Raw genomic sequence first — 21,816 nt, forward strand, 5'->3', positions numbered from 1 at the left:
CCACAAACCAAAATGTTTCAGTTTTAATGATTTCTTTGTTATGTGGAACAAAGAAACAAAGACAATATTCACATTTAAGAAGCTAAAACAATCAGAAATCTTGTTTTAATCATGAAAAAAGCAACTGATTAATGGATTATCAAAATAGTTGACGATTAATTGTTTTAGACCTAGTGTGCACAGACTGACTTGTATAGTCAGATATACTGAATGTGTGACGTGTGTGACACTGGAAGAGGCACGAGCAAGACGTATGAACTGTAGTATCCATCTTGACCCATTTCTCTGAATATACATCAGTAACAAATTTACATTTGTACACACTAAATTTGTTTTTATTTTAAACGGATAAATCTTCCACAAACCATCTGCGGGTCCTCTCTGACCCTCTCTCTCTCTCTCTGAGAATGAATGAGTCAGTGACGGTGATTTTGTCACACAATAGTTCACACAATTCCATTTCTTTGATTTCCTCTAGTTGAATGTTTTCTAAAAACAGTGCCTCATACTTATTTTACTTCTTGCACTTTGTTTCATCCTCATCCAAAATGATCCAGTGTGCTTCAGGTTGAGTGTAGAGCTGCAACTAACGATTATTTTCGTTATCGATTAATCTGTCGATTATTTCCTCGATTAATCGATGAATCGTTTGGTCCATAAAATGTCAGAAAATGTTAAAAAACATTGATCAGTGTTTGTCAAAGCTGGAAATGATGATGTTCTCGAATGTCTTATTTTGTTCACAAACCAAAATGATTCAGTTTTAATGATTTCTTTGTTATGTGGAGCAAAGAAACCAAGAAAATATTCACATTTAAGAAGCTAAAACAATCATAAATCTTGTTTTAATCATGAAAAAAGCTTCAAACCGATTATCGATTATCAAAATAGTTGGCGATTAATTTACTAATCGTTTGAGCTCTAGTTGAGTGCCATATAAATAATACTGTTATATATCCCCCTGCTCATCAGCAGTGCAGGACAGGTGACTACCACTTGGTGGCGTGAGGAGATGTCATCTGTGATGATGGCTTGATGCCTGGGAACTGACAGGCTGTCCAGCAGCTGCAGACAAGAAGGGATGAGGACAGGAGGGGACCCTCTGTGTGCAGAGCCAATGGCTGCTGCATGGCTGCATGTGTGCTCTCTGGTTTTTAGCTGTGCTTGTGAGGACTGAACATAGCCGCTGCACCGCTCTTGTGGGAACATTTAAAGTCAATTTGGACTTGCTATACTTAATGTTGTTAAAGCGGCTTCAAGATTTAGATGTGTTGCCTCGTTGCAGTTTTCTTTGGGGTTAATTCTTACAATAATGGCAGTAATCCTGTGGATGTGTGTGTGTTTTTGTGTACTGATGTGACGACACACAGTGGCAACAAAGGCTGTGTCCATCAAAAAGCACAAAGAACACACACACGGTTGTTACTGTAGTCTTCGTGAGGACATAATGCCTAACCTACATCTGATTCTAACCCTAATCCTAACACAATAAGGTCTTAAGCCATAAACAGCCCTTTTAAGGTATCCTTGAAATGTATCTGGTCCTCACAAAAATACAAACGTACAGTTGCTGCTCATGAATCATGAGTCTGCGGATTGTCCAGAACTGTTGTCACCATTATCTCGTTCAAAAACCCAAATGTATTTTTGGCTGCTGTTCTGGTTGTTGTTGTTGTTGTGTAACTGCAGTCAGTCTTCGTTGTGTCACTGACATTTTTTTGCCTCCAGGATCTTCTGGCTCGTGGCAGTGCACCTGCTCCGTCTCAGCAGTGTGATGTCACGTGCTGGACGTTATTTGGCCTTTACGTAATCTCTGGTGAGACTGTGTGCACTGATTATCCTCTGAGCTAATGTCCAACATGGATTGTACAATAATGTGTTTTCATAACAGCAAAATATTCACTTTTTCTTCTTCTTTTTTTTTACTGAGGTTACTTGGCATGTTTTGGAAAATGATCAAAGTGAGTCAGAGAATTTCAAAGTTTTGTTCACTCAATCTGGGGTGATGCAATCAAAGTCGTCATTATCTGCTGGAGTGAGATGAAAGTGATGAGAGAACACACACAGGAAAAGCCTCTGTTGTGTTGGTGAGGAGAGAAAAAAAACCCAACATAGTAAAAATATTTTGGCCATGAGTCAGGAGTCACCCCAGAGGGCTGATGTCCACCACCATCCAAGTTCTGACTTGTAGAAAACATCTGCAAGGGGAATGAAACAAATGAAGAAGAAGCTACAGTAATATGACATGTTATCTTATCGTGTCGAATTTCAATTTAGAAACTCGCTAAACATGAAATTAGTTCACGAGGAGCAAAAAGGTAATCAAATGTGGGTTTCTATGGCAAAATGAAGCATAAAATAGCTTTTTGTTTCATTTCCTGCCGCTGAATCGCTGTTTAAGCAGGACTTCATGAAGACAAACGTCTTTTTGAGCAGGAACTTTTTAGAATTAGCTGCACAGATAGTGTCTATATGCACATCTTAGATTGAAGATTGAAGTTTTCCCAGCGAATTCATTATATCAGGCATGACTTCAAACTGTATTACACATTAACCGCACAGCAGCACAGACGGAAAGAGGGAAATTCACTCCAAAATATTACACTTTTTTTTTTGTAAATATTACAAATATTTTCTTTCACCTTTCTTATTTTTAAATGCCACAAAACAAAAAGCTTCACAGAGATGTTGTAAATGAATTATTGCTGGGCTGTTGCAGTGAATTGCATTAGACTGAAAACCTGATAATGAAGTCTAACCCTCTCTTCTTGGCGCTGACCTGATTTGACTTTGTATATATACCTTTTAAAATAAATTAATAATGACCAAAAGCATGAAAACTCCTGGATGCTGGACTCACATCTGCAGCCTTTTACAGTAGAATCTCTGCTCTCCGTCCTCCTGAACTGTAAATATAAGCAGCTGTTTGCTAATAAGTTCCCTATATCATTTTGAAAGGTTGTCAATGTTGTGCTCGTAACTTTGAATCCTGGTTTTTGCGTCTTATAGGAACGCTGACAATTTTTTAGAAGCTGTGCCAAATGCTTATTTTTCTATCTTCGTATGATGTAGTGACTGTGAGACTCAAACAGATGTTTAATTTCAATTTTACGGTCACTTTTGTGGCCATGATTTTTATTACATAGTGCTTGATAGTGTTATTTTTAATCAAACCAAGGCTGTTGACATATTTTATCCATGTAAGGTTGGTTACAACTTCTGCCAGTGTTGCTCACTGAAGCTAATTTGGTGTCTTCCAATGGTGCAGATTTGTTTTTTTTTAAGAAATTCTTCAGTTGGTGCTTCCTTCTGCTCCCTTTCTGGTTCAAGTTCCACCTTGGAGATGTGGTGATCTCTGGCTGCACAGAGTTCCTTTGTTCTCTGTGTTTCTGTTCACAGAAGCATGGTCAGTGTAGTTGGGTACATGGTGTGCTTCTGTCACTCCCCCTCCTCTTCCTTTCCTTGTCCTCCTCCTCTTCTTCTTCTTTTTTTTTCTTCTTCTTTCACTGAGGAAGCAGATGGTGTTTAGTGTTGGTCTTTTTCTTTTTCCATAAAGGACCTACTGGATATTCTTAGCCCAGGGTCTGTGTGCGGGGGTAAATGTGACCTTGCTAAGTTACCACACCACAATGACTACACCCTACAGCGGGTTATTTACTACAAAATGAGAGTCTTGTCATGTGAGTGGTTATGCTCAGAAGAATAGTGATGATGTTGTGTGGTCCAGTTGCTGGGATCTGTCCATATTTCTCATTGTTCCATCTTTTCGCTTCCACTCCATCAGCCTGCTTTGTTTTCTTCTGCTAATCTGCTGTATATCTTCCTCCTTTCTCCTCTCCCCTCCTGTGTCTCTCTCTCTCTCTCTCTCTCTCTCTCTCTCTCTCTCTCTCTCTCTCTCTCACACACATCCTGGGGGACCCTCATTTCACCGTCGCTGTCCCCTCCCCTCCTCTGCACTTGGCCCCTCCTGTATGCAAAGCAGGTGTCAGCCAGGACAAGGAGGACAGCGGCTACCTCACAAAGGAGGTGACAGGGTCTTGGGGGCAAAACGCACACTTAAAGACACACACACACACACACACACACACACACACGCTCGTAGAAAGAGAGACTCGTTCGATCTCCACGCACATGCACTTCACACACGTGTGCTCCCCTCTCTTCCACTCACACACAGCCACAGTCACACACGGCGTCCGTGGGCAGGGCTGAGGCTGAGGGACACAGAGAGCTGGTAACTGTCTGTCTGTCTGTCATTAGTATTCCAGCAGGAGGCTCCTGGCCCCAGCCAGACATCTGAGCAGAGCAGCCGCAGCAGATAAAGAAGAAGCCATTAATCCACGGAAGATTACCAGCACTGATACTTTATCCCGCAGTAATACAGCAATGCAACCAGACTCATTCCATTTACAATGTCGTCAGAGGGAAGAAAGAAGGAAGGAAGGAAATAAAGGGGGGGGAGGTAGAGGGAGGCTCACCTTGTGGACAGAAAGATGGCAAAACACACAGGAAGCCGGCTTCTTAACTGCCGTGATTTGAATTTTTGTCCATGTATGGCCATGCATTTGATTTCTAGATGTTGTGTGAATTCACAATGGGTCATTTTCAATCAGCGTTGCCACAGATGGGCAACTGTTGGAGAAATCCAAGTTGGTCGTAAGAACAGCTGGTTGTCTCTATTTAAACCTAATATCCTTAAAGCTCCCATAGACCTGAAGTTCCAACTAACACAGTTTTTTGGTGTGTATCTGCACCATTACCTCGTTTATGAAGCCCTGAAGTTTGGAAACAAACAGTTCAGCCACTGCTGAGAACAACTGGGTTTTATTGTATTCTAGGGCTCTACAAGCGCTCTGAAAAAGCCTGGAATCGTGACGTGAGGATTACTTCTGCTGAACAGCAGATCCTTCGTTGTGGAGGTGTGTCACTTGTGTGTCTTCTGACTCAGTGTCCGACTCTGGGTCAAAGGCGTAAAAGGGACTGTTTTGTTTTGATAATGAGTAGCAGTGCATCCACCGTTCCAGAGGGGGGAGCTGCGCTTCTGAGAGCTGACGTGCTAATTACGTCACTTCCAGGTACCTGGCCAATCACAAGACAGTTGGGAAAGCTGTTGTTGGCTGGCCAATCACAACACAGTCCGTCTTCTGGGGGTGAGATTTTGGTCTGAAACAGCGCGACTGACGAGAGCTTCAGTTCAGTTCGTTTGGCGTTTGCAGCAACTAGGAGGTTTTTGATCATAAAAACAAGTTATTGTATGTAAGTAGACCTCCATAACTCACATATGCGATAGGACCACTCTATGGGAGCTTTCATCAAGTGTGTTTGTTTGGATCTGTGCACGACACCCGACCCAGAACCTTACACCAAAAAAGTGTCAGGCGAGAGATTATACCAGAGCTGAAAACCATCAGTTACGGTGTGACTATCAGCACTGACTGGAGAACATAATAGGGGAAACAGTTTGAAGATACAGCGAAACAAAGAATAGAGGAACAATAGCGCAGCAGATACAGTACATACAGAGATTAGATAGGAGGTTAGAGTCATTGTTGCTGACTGATATAAGCCCAGTCATGTTAGGGATTTCTGGATGATGAAACAAAGCCAGGAGGAGAAAGAAGAAGAAGGAACTGTTGACTCAACAAGAAGCAATGACAGATGAGCTGAGGGAGAGGAGGAGTCCAGATCAAGGAGACAAAGGAATTCTGGGGCAACGAGGAGGAGAGAATGAAACATTCAGTGGAGAATGGAAAGAAAAGATGAAGATGCAGGAGAGACACGGAGAAAGACGGCGAGAGCTGAGAGTCTCCACCTCTGGTAGAGCACTGAGCTCGTATGTCCTGTAAAAAAAAAAAAAAAATCCGATCCTTCAGACTTGGCAGATAGTGTTACCATGAGAACGGCAGTGTGGGGTTATTGTGAGGAGAGAGAGAGGGAAGTGAAAGAGAGACTTCCTCCAGCAACCATCTGTTAGTGCTCCAGCTAAACCTGGCAATGAGACTCAACCTGCCTCTGGTGAGGAATGTGTCCAAACACGGGTGAGGATAGAGGTTGGACACCAGGTGTGGTTGGTTGGTCGTGTCCAAGGCGAGACCTAGTGACCTAGTAGACGTTTGATTTATATGAAGTACACTACCGTTCAGAAGTTTGGGGTCACCTATCCAGTTTGTTTGTGTTTTCCATTAAAAGTCACACTTTTATTCATCAAAATAGTTGCAAAATGAATAGAAAATATAGTCAACACATTGACAAGGTTAGAAATAATGATTTTTATTCTTTCGTCAAAGGACCAGCAAACCTGTTTTCAGCTGTGCTAACATCATTGCACAAGGGTTTTCAAGGGTTTTCTAATCACCCAATAGCAAACACAATGTACCATTAGAACACTAATGGAAATAGGCCTCTATACACCTATGTACATATTCTATTAAAAACCAGATGTTTGCAGCTAGAATAGTCGTTTATCACATTAACAATGTATAGAGTGTATTTCTGATTTATTTAATGTTATATTCATTGAAAAAAATAAAAGTGCCTTTCCTTCAAAAATAAGGACAATTCTAAGTGACCCCAAACTTTTGAACGATAGTGTAAGTCTTTTTAAGATCTTTTCAATACCGCTTCAAATTCAATATAACGGCAAGAGCCCCCGCTATGTTCATGTGTATGATAAAGTGGTAGAAAATGGATGGATGGAAAGAAGTTTGACCAAGAACAACATCATTTAAAAAATTTTTTTTAAATAAATAAACCTGTAAACATCAGCTTAGCGTGGCATCTTCCATAGAGGTATAGACAAAGCTATACCCTGAGCTTCTTCTTCTTAGCTGCTTCACACAAAAGCCGTATCCACTTTCTCAGTGAACTGAAGGGACAGCGGTAAGAAGAGAACGCCCTTTAAACTTAGACTGATGAAGCTCCCAGACACCAAACACCCAGCTGCCAGTCACAGCCTCAGATGGCAGAGTAGAAACCTGAGATCTTTAAGTCCAACCTCATCGGGGGACAGAAGAGAAATGTGTGCTCTATTGTTGAAGGCCTTCACAGACCTTCCCTAAAGCTAACCGTTTTTCCTTTCTACTGAAAGTCAACAAACATGAAGAGCAAGATGAACGTGGAATCTGCAGCTGCCACTTTACATACAGACAAAGAGATGTTTTTCTTATTAAATAACTTTAAGGTACCATCTGATCTGCAGTTGCACGTCTCGGTCACTTATCACCACCAGATGTTAGGAGTGAGGTCGTTTAAAAGATCTGAAATGAACCCAAACATGTTGTTAGGGTGAACTGGGAATACATGTCTGAGTCTTTACTGTAAGTTTTATCTTCAAAATAACTCACAGTGACGAGATTAAAAACGGAGCAGAGATGCTCACTTTTTCAGCACAGAGGCAACTCTAATTGATGTGCACGGCTACAGCCTGATCCCAGCTCTCTAAAGCATCAGTATTTATAGTTGTTTTTTCTCTCTCTGTCTCACTTGTTTTCAATCATTAATCCTTATTACCCCGGGAGCAGGTTTGTGCTCATATTTCTGAAGGAACTCGGCCTAGCATCAATACAGAGATGGATATGCAGACGAAACGTGGATTAAATCAACCTCAGTCTGGGTATACGATCAAAGAATGGGAACTCAGTGGCATGTATCTGAAGACGGTGGAATGTTTGTGTGATTGTGGCTGGAATTGATCTTGCATATACGATGTTACTTTATTTTAGGGCTGCAACGACTACTCGAGTGATTCGAGTAACTCGATTACGAAAACCCCAAAAAACTCTGCCTCTAGTATTCGTTTAATTCCTATTTCGCGCGGCCTGTTCAGCGCAGGGATCATTGTTCCACACGGACCGTTTTAGCAGACGCACATCCGGATTTCAGCTGGTGCGATGGCGGAGACGGAGAGTGAAACAGCCCGTAAAAGGCAGGAAATGTCCAAAGTGTGGGACCATTTCACGATTACACGAGAAGCCAACAAGGTGCAGTGTAACCACTGTAAACTACAACTGGCGTACGACAACAGCACATCTTCAATGATTCAGCATCTGAGCCGATAGCATCCAGTTGCTAATGCTTCCGACACACACTAACGTAAACATTGATGTTAGCTGATTTACTGTAGCTTACTAGGGCTGCGGCTATTTATTATTTTTGTAATCAAGTATTCTACCGATTATTCCTCGATTAATCGTGCAATCGGATTAAAAAAAACAAAATAATAATGTTGCTTATCTTTTGCGATTAATCGAAAAATAATTGGTTGAATACTCGATAAACCAAAATATTCGATAGCTGCAGCCGAACTTTATTTATCTATTAACCATTATATGAACATACTGTATATTGTTTCTTCTCAACATCAGGTATAGTAGGAACTTGATTTCACATCTGTGAAACTCAAACAATGAACAGTTAAATCACGAAAATCACGAAAAAGACAGAAATGAATGCTAATTTGTTCATTTTTATTATTATTTCTCCAATTAGTTCAGCTCCATATTCAACCCCGCACATCCTGCACGTCCTTTCTTTCAGTCACTGAATTATTTGCATAACCTCAAGAGACTCGTGTTCAATCTAATTAAGCTAATAGTCCAAATGTTTACAACAAATGAACATATTTGTTGATGTTTTTTTTTAGGTGATATACTGTCAAAATAGCACAAAATGCACAATTTCATGTATTAAAACTTTCATTTGAACCTCCTTTGTTGACTTTGGTAAATTAGTCGTAGGTTTCGCTCAAACGTTATAACTCACTTGTGTCACATTGACTCATCTTCTTTTGTACGATGTTCTACAAAGGGCCCGCTCCACACGCCCGTCTTTATTATTGTGGCAATCGTTTACTTTTAATAATGCCGTCTCCTTCTGAGTGATCTAGTTTCTGCGGTCTCTGAGGAAGAGGTTCAATTCCCAATCCGTCCAATCTGACCTCGACAATTAACTCGGCGGCCAATCACATCAGAGCGAGATGGAAGAGGATGTGAGACATAAAGAACTCTGGAGACTGCAGGTCCTCAATACTTCATCATTACTGTCATTATCAGACATAGACCTCCAGACTCTGTTACCAAGAAATGACGGATAGTAGAGTATCATCGGGAAATGGGAAAGCGATAAAAGGAATTACTCCAGAGTAGATCTCGATACATATTTTGTAAAGATAGTTTCCTAATAAACCCCCTGTTACCCCTATTATTTTTTTAGGGTTATGCTTTTAACTTGAAATTAAAAATAAAATAGGTCCATTCATGGTCTCAGTAGTAGATGACAAAAGGACAACTTTTCAGTAACACAGTTTTTATTTATTTAGTCAAACATTTATTCGACTTGTTGGTCCACACTTTAACTCTTACGCACTCACTCACCACCTCTGGTGGTTTACATTTTTGTTTTTCTTTGAGAAGAATTTGACATAAAATGTTCTCGATTTGTCCCTGGGTTCTGGAGCTTTGGAAAAAGGTTGATGACTGATAAAAGCTGCAGATGATCCAGACTGACATCTCCAGTGTGCGACTCATGTCGTCAAAACACCGCCAGTGTCAAATATCAGAAACTGACAATTACTGACTTATTTCCTCGTTGCATTTCAGAGAAAGTCGTAGCAGATAAAACATTGTCCTCATCTTCTTGTTTTTTGTTTACAAATTCTGTCCTCTAGTCGTGGAAGGACATGTGTGAGTGATCACTCTACCTATTTGAATCATTCTCATGGGACAGGAGTGACAGAGCAACCAAATGTTTTATCTTTTTCTCCAACTCATTTACCATCGTCTGTCTGTGGCTGCTTATTTACTGAGCTGTGAAGTCAACCGCAGCATTTTCCCCACCCTCCAACAGAAGGTCATTGATTTGTACTTGGGGGGGATATATGCACTTGAGTGAAAGGAAAATCCCCAGGGTTCATCGAACAAAGGGCATTGTTAAGAGTAAGTTGTTTTAACGTAAGATTTTCTACAATGCACGTAAAGAACGGCAAGCGTACACTACCGTTCAAAAGTTTGGAGTCACTTAGAAATGTCCTGATTTTTGAAGGAAAAGCACTTTTTTTCGATGAATATAACATTAAATGAATCAGAAATACACTCTATACATTGTTAATGTGGTAAACGACTATTCCAGCTGCAAACGTCTGGTTTTTAATGGAATATGTACATAGGTGTATAGAGGCTCATTTCCAGCAACCATCTCTCCAGTGTTCTAATGGTAAATTTTGTTTGCTAATCGCGTTAGAAGGCTATTGGATGATTAGAAAACCCTTGAAAACCCTTGTGTAATTATGTTAGCACAGCTGAAAACAGTTTTGCTGGTTCTTTGATGAAAGGGGAAAATTATCATTTTTAATAAAAATCATTATTTCTTATCTTGTCAATGTCTTGACTATATTTTCTGTTTGTTTTGCAACTCTTTTCGCCACACCGGATGATCTGCCTCCATCTGGCCCAATCCCCCCCATGTACTCTCTTGTTACACCAACTGTCCTCACATCCTCCTTCACAACAACCATGAACCTTCTCTGTGGTCTTCCTCTTTTCCTCCTGCCTCGACAACTCCATCTTAAAACCATCGACCAAACCAACTTCTCATGCTTTGTTTTAAAGCTCACATAGAGTGGTCTTGTTGCACATATATCTTAGTTATGGAGGTCTACTTACAAACATTAACTTGTTTTTATGGTCAAAAAACTCCTAGTTGCTGTAAACGAGCTGATAGAAATCCTCTTTTCTGACGGTGTTTCCCAGCCGCGAGACTTGAGACTCAAATCTCTCAACCTGGAAGTGACATATTCGGCACACCCGCTCTCAGAAGCACAGATCCCCCCTCTGGAACGGTGGATGCACTGCTACTCATTATCAAAACATTGTTTTAACAATAGCTTCTTCACGACTCCCCGCCACAGTCCCTTTGATGACTTTGACCCAGAGTCAGAAGACACTGTCGTTGTGAAACACCTCCACAACGGACGTTATTCTTCTTCTGCGATTCAATGTACGCAACCGGATGTGCCCGGACTAGTGCCCGAAGCAGAACGATCGGCTGTTCCGGAGAACCGCTGTTTACGTAACTTTAGCGGGATTTTCAGAGATCTCGCTGAGCCCGTGATCACAATATAACACAGCGTTCTCAGCAATGGCTGAACTGTTTGTTTTCGAAACTTCAGGGCTTCGTAAACAAGGTAATGACGCAGATACACACCAAAAAACAGCGTTAATTGGAACTTCCGGTCTAGTTCCGCTTTAAATAACTTGTCTCCTCACTGATTCATCTTTTTTCAAGATGACATAATGTCAGTTTATTCACTGGACCCCAAGCTTCTTTTCCTTGTTTGTGCACAACAACAACAACAAAAAACAATAGAGAAGAGCAGAGCTTTAAAACTGCGTCATCATTCCAACGATGATCCTTCAATGAGGGATCAAGGAAAGAGTGTGCGAGTGCAACAACCTCGGACACACACACACACACACACACACATTAAGAACACCATCTGCAGTCAGCACATCTTTTGAATCTCAACCTGATCTTCTCTCTCCGCACCCACCCACCCCCCATAATCTCATCTTTGTCCCACAATGCACTTCCTGCATCCTCATCTCATCCGGTTTCCTCTGAGCCGAGGAAACATCTCAGCCCTGCTTTGAAATCAGGAAATGAAAGAAAGTCTCAGAGCATTTGGTGCATGTGTGCGGAAACCATTCCTCCATAAACGCTGTATGATAAAGGTTACAGAGTCACGGTAAGAGATAGAGCACCACTGTTTTCAAGAAAAGGACTTATTCCCATTGGTGGTTGGCTTTTTCACATTGAGTAAAGCCCCAGGTGAATGATATAGCCTGTCTGTGTTGACAGGCTGCAGATAAGGAAGTGCCCTCAGGTATTAGTTGTCATTCCTTTTCACTGGCAAAAAAAAAAAAAAAAGCAGCAGCCTGAGAAGTACCTTTCTCCTCAGTCAAGCACCTTTCCTACCTCCTTTTGGATGAATAAAGAAAATTCACAACAACAAAGCCTTCCACTCTCATTAAGTCAGCCACTAAGCCCAGCCCCACCGAGAAGCACAATATCTGAGGCAGATGAGTAATCCCCCCACCCTCCAACACCCAATCTAGAAGCTGGCACAGAATTTCAAATGTCCATAATAACTGCTGCAGAAGGAAGTGAAGGACAAACACCATCTCACCGAGCCCACACACAAATGCACTCGCTCCACTCACACACTCGTTTTTGTTTCACTGTCCATGTCCCTTTCGACTTTGCCCTTTACCTCAAACTGAACCATCACAAGTCAATGCCTAATCCCAATCTAAACCCTAAAACCCAAGTGTTAACCCTCAGAAACCTCAGTGTCAGCTCAGTAAGCTGTCCACAGGGACATGCAGTGGGTACACAACACACACACACACACACACACACACACACACACACACACACACACACACACACACACACACACACACACACACACACACACACACACACACACACACACACACACACACACACAGGTTTGGACAACTGTTCTTCTTGGGACACTGCATTGAATTCCGTTCATTTGGGCGACCTTGACACAACTAACTCTAAACTTAACCTAACCTGAGTCAACCACTTCCTCAGAAATGAGGTTCTGCCTCATTAGTTGGTTATGTCTCTCTCTCTCACACACACACACACACACGGAAGGAAATAAATCTGTTACTGACCATTAGCCCACTGCAGCAGAGCATAACTAAAACGTCCTTCATCTCCGAATGCCACACTGTGAGCTCGAGCATCTGAATATTTGTGTGCACCAAGTCTTCCACGCCGGTATCTTCAAAGAGACAGACATTGACTACAGTCACATTCTCAACTCTTTAGTGACCTTGGCTTTTTTTTATGATGATGCTTAAATGAAGGATCGGGGGTCAGATAAGGCTGACTTTATGTTGGTGTGTGTGTGTGTGTGTGTGTGTGTGTGTGTGTGTGTGTGTGTGTGTGTGTGTGTGTGTGTGTGTGTGTGTGTGTGTAACTTAGGACTGAAACTTAGTTTTGATCGCCCGTGTGCTTTCATGTGCACCCAGCATGACAGGCACACAGAGAGGGCTGGTAAAGAGACAGATAGGGCAAACTTGGAAATGGACTATAGATTGTTCAACTCAGGGCCTCATTTGAATTAAAGCTCCCATAGACTGGAAGTTCCAATTAACGCTGTTTTTTTTGGTGTGTATCTGCGCCAGTACCTTGTTTATGAAGCCCTAAAGTTTAAACAAACAGTTCAGCCACTGCTGAAAACGCTGGATTTTATTGTTTTCAGGCACTTTTTGAGCGCTCTGAAAAAGCCTGGAATCGTGACTTAAGGATCACTTCTCCTGAACTTCTCCTGAACAGCAGATCGTCCTGCTCCGGGCACTAGTCCGGGCACATCCGGTTGCATACATTGAACCGCAGAAGTAGAAGATCGTCCGTTGTGGAGGTGTCTTCTGACTCCGGGTCAAAAAAGGGACTACGGCGGGGAGTCGTGACAAAGCCATTTTTAAACATTGTTAAAACGTTGTTTTGATAATGAGTAGCAGTGCATCCACCGTTCCAGTGGGGGGAGCTGCGCTTCGGAGAGCTAACGTGCTAATTACATCACTTCCAAGTAACTGGCCAATCACTAGACAGTGGAGAAAGCTCTCGTTTTTCAGTCTGAAAAAGCACAGCTGACGAGAGCTTCAGTGAGGAGAGATTTTGGCGCGTTTGCAGCAACTAGGAGGTTTTTGACCATAAAAACAAGTTAATGTATGTAAGTAGACCTCCATAACTCAACATATATGTGCAATAAGACCACTCTATGGGAGCTTTAAGATGTAACCTCATGAGGCAGCATGTGCCTTTGAAAATTATAGCGCCAACACTGCATTCATTTGATGCTGTCTGAGAAAAAAAGATGAATTGAATGTGCAGTGATACATTTTGATAGTGCTCCCTCTTGCATTTTCGGCAGTAGAACAAGAAGAAGGTAGCTGTAGGGTGGCGAGGAGACGAGACTATTGGTAAAGCCATTTAGCTCCTGCCCACTTTGGAAATATGGAGCGGAAATGCAGTGATGAGTCAGCGGTTTTTTTTTTTTCTTCACTGAGAGGATGAATCATTCATCATGGCCGCCAGCAGGGTCCAGGACCAGGATGGAGGGGCGGAGGGGGGTTGAAAAGAGGTCGATCAGGACCTGATGGCACATTCCTCTGCTGACTCCACACAGACAGTATATGAAGCTGCAGTAGCTGTTGGCTCCTGATGCTACTGTGGACAGTGTGAAGATTAAAAGAAAAAGGAGGGAGCTAAACTGCAAACATCAAGGTTAACTCAATGTTTTATTTACTGAGAGAATACAAAATTAAAGAAACGGTCTGCGTTGATTGCACACTATTGGTCAGTGTCCTATATGACAGGATCTGTTCATTTTGGATTATTTTTGGAGGATTCTGAGTGCACTTCTACAGCATCCCTTCTTTACAAATATTTATGTAATATTTACATATACTTCTTAAGTACACAAAAAAAAAAAAGTCCACAGGACGCCTCATAAAGAGGCAGGGGTGCAGCACCTGGTGTGATCTTCTGCTGCTGAAGCCTGTCTGCTTCAAGGTTCAAAGTGCAGTCCATTCAGAGCCGGTCTCCTGGTTGTAAAGACGGGTTGTTTGAGTGACTGTTGAGAGGTGATGTTGCCAAACCAGTCTGACCATTTGTCTGACCTCTTACAATAAACAAGGTGTTTTCACCCAGAGAACTTCCACTCACTGGATATTTCTTCTTTTTCTGCACTATTTAAAGTCACTTAAATCCCCTTTCTTCACCATTCTCATGCTCCCTTTGAGCTTCTGGCAGATGACAAAAATGTATATGGTAGCTGACATGTGATTGTCTGATTTCGATGTTTGTGTTAACAAGCAGTTGAACAGGTGTACCTAATAAAGTGGCTGGTCACTGTATGTACAGGATGTTCCCCGATGTTCACATTTGCATAAAAATTTGCATTAGCCTCCATAAAGAACCTGAAGAGAGGGAAGAAGGACGGAGGAAGGAGGAGTTACAGTCTGGTAGGACAACATCACCCAGAGGGCTGGGGAGATGTCGAGAGAGGGAGGCAGGACGAAGAAATGAGAGATGGGGGGGGGGGGAAACAACACGTCCGAGAATAAGAGGAGGGCCAAAGAGAGCTGAGTCAAGTGCAGGAGTGGCATCAAGTGTCCTCCTCCCTCTCCATTGTTAAAAAACAGAAGAGAAAGAGGCTGGCGAGAGGCCACCACAGGGGTAGAATACATTAGAAACCAGCCAGAAATAGATGGAAGAGAATAGTTAGAAAGAATTAGGAAGAGTGTATTCAAAACATCAACACTTACATTGGGTTTTTTTACACTGGCTTTATAACTTTTGTTAAACATGTGGAAACATAGGAAATGAATAATCATGAGGAGAACAGGACTGGGTTTGGATGGATGGTGAGGACAGGAAGAGGAAGTACACATTATGACACAAAGGAAATGTCTGGTAAGGACAGGGGAAACAGGCGCTGGTTCAGTGTGACAGATCAGACTCTGAGAGGAATGGTGCTTCTCAGCAACTTGGGTGATAACAATCAGACAAGTTGTGACTGTTAGATCATTGTCTTCTGAATAAACCCTGATCATCACTGACCGAGACGAGAAAAAATCCAAGGACTTACAATAAAGTCCTACACTGTCGCCAAATAACTGAAAAACCAAGAAAAGTTGGAATTCCTGGATTTGCATTTGTCCATGCAAGGAAACCTTGATGGGACAGAGGTTTGACTCTAGACTCTTAAATAATCTCCCTGCACAATCTGCTTCTAATCTGTCTCCTCCTACATCAAGGACAAGCTGCTACACCGTGTCTGTGCTAATGAGTGGGTGAATTGCTGTCAGCCACTCTCCACGACGGAGCTGCGTGATGCCAGGGTGACAAAAAAGGGCAGGAAGGGTTGCCCACCCAGCTTGCACACCCAGGCAACCATCTGCTCTGAAAATGCTTCCTGTGGGAGACAGTTGTACCCTTTATGGCCCCCTATGGAACTGTCGGTAAAAACTACCACGGTTACCGTTAACGTGTTACTTAACGAAAAAATAAATCCCGATCCCACTGCGGCTGTGAAAAGTCTTTGCGCTATGGCAATGCTCTTTTATCTCTATTTTACCTTCATAGTGACTGCATTGAAATATGATTTCTGGGGAGTAGAATGCAGGGGAGTCGTGAAAATATTTCCCATTGGGCCCCAAGGGGCGGTAACACTCGAGTCAATATAGATATGGTTCATATGTTTAAAACACATATGCGGGAGAACAGCGGGAGAAATCGCTATATTTGATAAAATGGAAATGGAAACTTTTAATCTCATATATCTACCACTGCCACACTCGTATATGCCACTTTTAATAAAATGCCACAGATTTGCAGATTTTGTAAATCTGCAAATCTGAGCCCGAAACAAATCAGGGAGTGTAAAGAGCAAATCAGGGAGTGCAAGGAACTAATCAGAGAGCGCAATGAACAAGTGAGGGAGCGCAAAGAACAAGTGAGGGAGCGCAAGGAACTAATCAGAGAGCGTAAAGAGCAAATCAGGAAGTGCAAAGAACAAATGAGGGAGTACAAAGAACAAGTGAGGGAGCGCAAAGAACAAGTGAGGGAGCGCAAATGACAAGTGAGAGAGTGCAAAGAACAAGAGAGTGAGCGCAAAGAACTAATCAGGGAGCGCAAAGAACATGTGAGGGAGTGCAAAGAACAAGTGAGGGAGTGCAAAGAACGAGTGAGGGAACGCAAAGAACGAGTGAGGGAGCGTAAAGAGCAAATCAGGAAGTGCAAAGAACAAATGAGGGAGTACAAAGAACAAGTGAAGGAGCGCAAAGAACAAATCAGGGAGCGTAAAGAGCAAATCAGGAAGTGCAAAGAACGAATGAGGGAGTACAAAGAACAAGTGAGAGAGCGCAAAGAACTAATCAGGGAGCGCAAAGAACATGTGAGGGAGTGCAAAGAACAAGTGAGGGAGCGTAAAGAGCAAATCAGGAAGTGCAAAGAACAAGTGAGGGAGCGCAAATGACAAGTGAGAGAGTGCAAAGAACAAGAGAGGGACCATAAAGAACTAATCAGGGACTGCAAAGAACAAATGTATTTTCTTTTTTCCCCACACGTGATGCCTCACATTTGTGACATGCTTTTACTATTTTTTTCCTATTACAGCATGGAGGTCGCCATGCTTTTTTCATCTCACCAGAGGGAACTCCTGACACTGTTCTGCCACGTGTTGTCCCACTGTCTCTTTCCTTACAGTGAATTAACGCTGAATGATGATGATGTTGATGATGATGATGATGAAGATGATGATGATGATGGATATGGCTGTGCTGAGGTAAATGCCATAGTGAAGCAGTGATCGAAGGCTGGTGAACCAAAGGTGTAGTTGATGCTGTCTCCCTTGTTGTAAAGTGCTGGTGTGGAGCTCATGTATGTCATGGCTCGTTAGCTCAGAGAAGGTCAGCGGCGTTCAGCTCGTGCACTCAGTGAGTATAGTTGGAAACTGATTCATCAGTTCTAACAAGTAGTAAAATGTTATATTTGGAGGAAACATTTAGTAAGCTAGTAGTTAGTAAGCACTAGGTGCTCACTGTTGTAGAATAAGGTGTAAATACTTAATGATTACTGATAAAGGGCTAGTATGCTACCTATATATGTTAATAAGCACCTAGTTAATGGCGAATATGTGTTCCCGAATCTAAAGTGTTATACCACACTTTTTAATAAATGATTTATTATGCTCTTTAATGACATTTTAAGCAGCTATTTAAGGATATGTGTTCATTCAGAGGTTGATCATCATGTGTGATCAACGTGTGATGCCAGTCTGACTTACTAGAGCTGCTTTTTGCTGAATGGTGGATGTTCAGGTACACATTATTAATAGATGTCACGCGTGACCTACACACACACACAAGTGGGACAGGAGAAAACTGAAAACTCATTTATCCTGTGTCCTGTTGGAGCATTGCAACAGGCATTATACATAATTAACTATGTAAAAGATTGTCACAGTGCAGCAGGTAGAAGTAGTTATCTTTTTTGGGGGATTTTGACACATTTAAAAAAAAATAAAAAAAATATTATATATTTCCTTTTAGTTTTCACATTTACGATGCTACTTTGTAATTTGGAAGTGAAAGCAATGCCGTGGGACTTAAATAGCAGTGTGCTTTGTCTGGGAATGGCAGAGACATATTTGCAGTTACTGCTACTGGGAAAGTTTAATTGGCCATTGTGCTGGATTTGTCACACAGACCTGGATATACCCTGTATTACACTCAAGGAGAGCAGCACATTCAGTGGAAATGCAAATGTTTTATTATCCCAGAAAGAATGCAGACATCTGTGAGTTATAAATTACATTTATTATTATAGATTGCATTGTCTCGTTTTTTACTTCCTTATTTGTTCCATTTCGTACACATTTGGACAAAGCTGGTGTGAAGAAACATATCCATGTAACGAGCGGCTTCAGTCAATCATTTATCACATTACATGTGACCCAATTCTGACGCAGGTTCTCGCGCCCACAATTAAAGGCTAAACAATGGTAAAGGGCAGAAATGGAGTGAAAATAATTACAGTGTAAAAAAAAATTAATTGAAATGAAGGCCGTGCACTGCAACGGTAAACAACTCTTGCATTGTTTTATTCTATTTTTCTTCTTTTTTTCAGTCATCACTCTCAGTATTCAGCTCACAGCTCATTCATCTCCCCATCTCCATACAGTGTTTCTCCCTCACTCTCATTTCCTGTTATGCCTTTGCGCTGTGTCACTCAATTATATTTATTCATGCATGTCTCAGTTGATATACAGTATGAATATTCTTATTAGAGGCTGTTGTTGAGACCCATTTCTTTAAGGAGTGTCAGATTCATATTCATGACCACGGCAGCATATTTTGGAGGTGTGTAATGATGGAGGGAGCCTTGTCTTTTACCACACAGGGATGTAAAGGAATTACTACGTGTTGTATTTGCATCTGCAGGAATGAGCCATGTGTTGCACACACCAGATGACACAAAAATAATAATATATTGGTTCGCTGTTTGACTCATCGTCTGTTTTGTTGGTAATGTGACGCAAGTCTAACACGGGGGGAGAGCTGCTTGTTGTTCACCGATGAGTCCAATCCAATCCAACTTTATTTTCTAAAGCACCTTTAAAACAACAACAGCTGAAACAAAGCGCTTCAGAGATTAATAAATAAAACATTCAAATGTGTGACCTAATAGACCTAAGAACAAACAATAAAATACTGTAGAAAATATAAAGACAAATAAACGGGTCATACAATAAAACTAGAATAAAAAGATAAAAAGTCTCATACTGGAAAAGAAAGACGTGTTTTAAAAGACGAGTGATAGAGAATAAATAAATAAAAACTGTAATCAGTATTAACTCATTCAGAACATATTTTTTAAAATGCCATGAATGTAGGAATTCAATTGTGACCCTGTGTTGGATGAGAGGAAAGATTACAAAGCAGCCTGTTACTGTAACTGTAACAGTGTAGTTTGTTATGTCTTTATTATTCCAAGTATGGCATTAATGTTGTCACCATTAGTATTATTTTGATCATATTACATGATGTTGTTGTTTGATTATGCATTTAAGTTGTACTGTTAATTTAATTAATGATTTTATGTAGTTAAATGTTATAATGGGCCACGGCTGTAACACGCCGTTTAGCAAACACAATGTACCATTAGGACACTGGAGAGATGGTTGCTGGAAATGGGCCTCTATACACACGTACATATTCCACTAAAATGCTAGAATAGTCGTTTACCACATTAACAATGTATAGAGTGTATTTATGATTAATTTAATGTTATATTCCTTAAAAAAAAAAATTGACATTTCTAAGTGACCCCAAACTTTTAAACGGTAGCGTACGTTGGATAATTCGTAAAAACTTTTAAAAAATACAGAGATTTCATGAGTACTGAAACATTACAACATGCACTTGAGGTTGCGCTAAAGATGATTATGCTCTCATCAGCACGCTGACACACAGTGACTGTTGTCAAGTTAACGTCGTTCACTGTTGGTCGTTTTTGTTTCCGTGAGGCTGACAATGACACTTTGAGCTGACGCGTAAACTGTCGGTCTCACGCTACAGTGTTTGTTTGTGGTGAACATCAGAATCATTAAGCTTAATCTTCTGGTAAAGAAGGTCTTGTTTTTTCGGAGATGTTGTTTGAGAGCACTCTCCACTTTTCCCCCCAAATTATGCACAAAGTGTTGTGCATTTGTCACTTAAAATATGGCTGTTTTTAGTCCCTCTTTATTGCACCAATTTTTCTCTGCAATATTAAATCATGTCACCTGCTTTATGGTTAAAACATGCACACTTTAGTTGCCTTAAAAATAGCATTATCCGCTACTAGTTTACAGTCTATTTCTAAATACTACAATGATACTAAATATTAAATAATAAAGGACATTGTGCCAGTGATCGGGTGTCTTATCTGACCACCATCAATGACTTTGCAGCTAGAATAGCTGTTTACCACATTGTATAGAGTGCATTTCTGATATATTCATTGAAAAAAAAGAGAGCTTTTCCTTAAAAAAATAAGGACATTTCCAAACTTTTGAACCGTAGTGTATGTGTTTTCCAAGCAGCAGAGAACACACTGCATCTTTGCGGACGTCCTTGGCTGCAGCAGAGCCAGTGTCACTCTGTCACAACATCCATCACGGGGGCAGACAAAGCCAAACTGGGCCTACACACACAGTAATGCTAAACATCTGTGTGCATTCCTCCATTGTCTCCATTGTGCTTTGCTCCAGAAGCAGAGGGATGTGATACTGGCCTCGCTGCAACATCTGGAACAATGTCAGTTTCCACTGGTCCATAGCGGATATTTCTGTGGAACCTTGAAGCTTCATCTTCCCTCATCCAAATGCTTTTAACACCACAATGGAGTTTTCTTCTCTGTGAAAGTGAAGGTGTTGGAGTGAATTTCCAGTAAAGAAAAAAAACAAAAAACTCTCTCCAGGCTGAAGAAACTTACAGACACAAAGCTTTGGTGTCATGCCTGGAGTTTTTCTTGCTGCTGGCTGTCCAGTGTGAGTATTGTCTGTGATGTCTAATCATAACTCTGGTTAGTTGGAATTCTGGGAAGGAGTAGATGACCTTTAAAAAAAAAAAACAAAAAAAAAACAATTCTGTATTTATAGTTTGTGTGTGTGTGTGTGTGTGGGGGGGGGGGGGGGGATGTTGTGCAATGCATTCATGGAAACCTTTGTTTTCCCAAACCTAGAAATAACCAGACAGAAACAATGAATAACAAATGGACGGATGAAAAGACACATGACAAGTCAAAAGCAGAGAGAATGTACGACAGGGAGCTACGAGGGGAGGAAAAGGCACAGTGTTCTTCTTTGTTTGCTTGGAAGAAATTGAGGGAAAAAACATCTCTTCACTTCCTGAAGAATAGATTGTCATTATGACGACCAGCTGCCGCACAGCAACACCATGGTGACAGCTCTGAGATTGGAAATATGATTAGCTAATCCTGCAGGAAGAGACGAAATATACTGTGCCTTTCTGACGATCCAAGGTAAACTTCGCTGAGGACGGGGGGAGTTAATTGAAGTGTCACTCCACTCCTGATTTGAATGACGTCTCGGACAAATGAGAATCACTGCTCTCCCTTCTACCTTCACTCCCCCGCTCTGCATAAATCTCTGTTTTGGAGGTCACTGACTCTGAAAACAGCATCCGGTCAGTTAGTTCACACCAATATCTTAGA

This window comes from Microchirus variegatus, assembly GCF_963457635.1.
Source record: "Microchirus variegatus genome assembly, chromosome: 16".
NCBI classification, from domain to species: Eukaryota; Metazoa; Chordata; class Actinopteri; order Pleuronectiformes; family Soleidae; genus Microchirus; species Microchirus variegatus.